Consider the following 2,953-nt stretch of genomic DNA (forward strand, 5'->3'; position numbering starts at 1 on the left):
CAGGGATTGTGGGGCTGGCGCGGGGTCGGGCAGTGTTTCGTTCTGCTGTGCATGGGGTCGCTATGAGTCGGAAACGACTTGACGGCACTTAACAACAACAAAGTGTACATGTAAAAGAAAACATTTGTCATTTCACTATTTTTCACAGAGACATTTTTATAGTAAATTCAGTGACAGATATCAATTACATTCATAATGTTTGCAACCATCACCACTATCTGCTTCTGAACTTCCCCATCAGTCTTAACAAAAGCTAGACTTCATTTTTCTCCCTTCCTCTTAACCCTGGTAACCACTAAAACTTTTGATCCACAAGGCACTTCAAGATCACAAAATGCATTTAGATATTATATCTTTTTAGCCTTCTCCCATTAGATTTACTTTGTCAATATTTCTTTGTCTTGCATAATATTGACTGGTTTGAAGAATTTTCATCAGCTGTGTCTATAGAATGTCTCTTAGTTGAATTTGTCACGGGGTCTCTCATGACTAATTTCAAACTATGCATTTTGACAAGAATAGCAAAGAGCTGTGTTCTTCTTAGTTTATAATGTGTCTTTATTGACAATGTTAATTCTTTGAAAAATATTTTTATTGTTGCAAAAATATAGGTAATACACTTGCCAGTTCAACACTTTTCACTTGTACAATTCAATGAAACCAATTAGATCATTCATGTTGTGCAGCCACCACTATCATGCATTGCCATATTTTCCATTGCATAAATAGAAATTCAATGCCAGCTATGAACATGATATTTTGTTCATTGCTCACGGTTGCTATAGCATACAGGTTGCTAGAACAGATTGATAAGAATCTAGATACATTATGAAAACAGTCATTTGATACATGTTTCCTATTTTGATCAGAAAAGAGAATCAGAATGAGATTCCATTCAAATAAAATGGATAATGTTATATATTTACACTTTTTCTCATGCTATGTTAATTTTTCTGTCTCCGTCATGAGATATTCTGAAAAGATCCAAACCCATCTGGACATCCTACGAAACATAAAACTGATTGATTACATTGATGTTACATTTTTGATTAGGTGACACAAGCAAGAGATGTGTAATATGTTGGAGACAACATGAGACCTGTGCACTTCAGAGAATACAAAGTGAACCTTATAAAGATTCAGGAAGCTACTACTTCACTTAACTTTGTATCCTATGGTCAGAGGTATGCAGGCATATCCCTTCCAAAGTGAAAGAGAAATTGTTGCATCCTCTATCACAAAGAAAATTTATGGAGGTAACATATTCCACTCTTGGGAATCCTGTTCTGACCCACACACTGAGTGACATGGAAGTCAATTCACTATTGAGTGGGGTAAAGAGTAGAAAAAGGCTCTGTGGCAGGCAGCTCTACAGCCCTGCACTTGGGCCATAAAATTCAGCAGACTTTATGTTACTGAAGTTGTCACTGATTGGAAAAGGTGGAGTGTGGCAAGATCCAGTGACAGAATCATTATGCAGGACTGTGGGGCTTTGAGTCAAGGCCATGCCATCCAGAGTGGAAAAGTATATGTCTTTTAAGAAATAACTTCTTGTATGTCTTTGGGCCCTAGTAGATTTAGAATGTTTAACCATGAAACATTAAATGAGCACATAACTAGAACTTTCCATTAGGAGCTGGGTTGTTTCAGATCCCCATGTCACAATTTATACAGGGTCAGTAGATTGAAGTATTGCATATGGTTTTAATCTCAATATAAGAAGGTGGTGCTGTAGGTGGACCTGTGAGTATTTTTCACTTTTTATAGTAGAGAATGTGACCTCTTTGAAGCTACTGGGAGATGAGTACCACTGCTACATAATGACTAGAGGCCAGGGGTACTGTCCAATTTTTAATATACAGGACACCTCTCCACAACAAAAAATTATCATGTCCAAAGTGTCAATAATGTCAAGTTCAGAAAGCTATGCTATTAGTCAGGGTAAGGAGAAGAAGAGACTGCTAACATTTAACAGGCGTTTTGTATTGTGCCAAATACAATTCTAATATTCTTATGAATTAAGTCATTTAATCCCCAATGAGGATACAAGGATCAGAGAAGTTAAAACACTTGTCTAAAATATCACAGTTAGGAAGTGGAGAAATCAGCATTTATACTCAATCTGACTTGAAGAGCATTCTTAATGACTTTACTACAATTGTTCCTTATTGATGTGAAATTCACAAAAACATGCACCATGAAAGCAATGATTTAGTATCAACAGTAATGAAATCCTACAGGCTTGTAGGAGAGTGCCAGGAATGGCAAGTAACTATTCCCTGAACTTTCCTTTCTCTGTGTGTAGACTCCAGGGGATAACCAGGGGAGTGACAAAGGAGGCCACTCATCCCTCTGCACTGGGAGTCAGAATTCCTAGTGTGAAAGAATAATCTGAGTAGAAATGGGTTTCAGTGTTTACAATATTAGTTCCTTGACACACAATGCAAACACAGGCTCAGTAATTTCTTTCCTCAAGAGGCTCATTAAACTAGGGAGGAAATCAGAAGGGAGCAAATCGTGTCAGCACATTTAGTCCATTTCCCCAGCATGAATGGAAATACATTTGCATTCAAGCCAGATGATTGTCTGGAGGTTTATATAAGGATGTTTTCCTCCCTGCAAGTAAGTACAGTTTATGGGACAAGTCTCAAATAGAAATAATGAACAATGCTGTAGAAAACTTCTACCACATCAAAGACTAAACTGTGCTGATGACTATTGCTTCCTTCACCATCAAATTTTGTTCCTTGAAGGATAGTGTGGAGAAGGTCCTGCAGCAGTGAAACCTGTAGAAAAGGAAGGTGAGCGTTGAATCAACCTTGCCTTGATAATTTCTTTTTAAACCCTCAATTACATAACTCAAGAGTTCTGGGAAATACCACTACTTAGTGCTCTTTCCGAGGAGCTCTGGTATCATAGTGGCTAAAGCACTTGACTGCTAACCAGAAGGCTG

This window comes from Orycteropus afer, unplaced genomic scaffold (genome assembly GCF_000298275.1).
Source record: "Orycteropus afer afer isolate SDZICR_OR568_19922 unplaced genomic scaffold, OryAfe1.0 scaffold00325, whole genome shotgun sequence".
NCBI lineage: Eukaryota > Metazoa > Chordata > Mammalia > Tubulidentata > Orycteropodidae > Orycteropus > Orycteropus afer.